Below are 449 nucleotides of genomic sequence, written 5' to 3'. Positions count from 1 at the left end.
TGAGGTTTTAGGCTGCCTTACCCATGATAGTTATTTTATAAGTCATATCCTTCCAGAAAACTTTCTCAACTCACTGTATATGCTTCCAGAGGAAGTTATTTTTTAAACATGAAGATGCATATTTTGAATATCAAAAACAAATCAGACTTTTGAAATATGTATAATGTCTAAAGACTTGTGCAATTGGTTTATATGTCCATATACTTGTATTTCCACAACAGATATAGTTTCATATGCTTTATAAGAACATTTACATTTGGATTAAATGAATAATTTAAGGCTCATAATGTCACATATTTTTATTTATTTATTTAATTATTTAATTATTTATTTATTTAGGTCTGGAAACAAATTACTATCTTCTAGAATGATTTTTAATATTATTGCTAATATTAATATTATTATTTTGTGATTTTTTATACCTTTTATTTTTATCTTTATGTGCTGAA

The sequence above is a fragment of the Anas acuta genome, chromosome 2 (genome assembly GCF_963932015.1).
Source record: "Anas acuta chromosome 2, bAnaAcu1.1, whole genome shotgun sequence".
Classification (NCBI taxonomy): Eukaryota; Metazoa; Chordata; class Aves; order Anseriformes; family Anatidae; genus Anas; species Anas acuta.
This window is presented reverse-complemented; position numbering follows the sequence as displayed.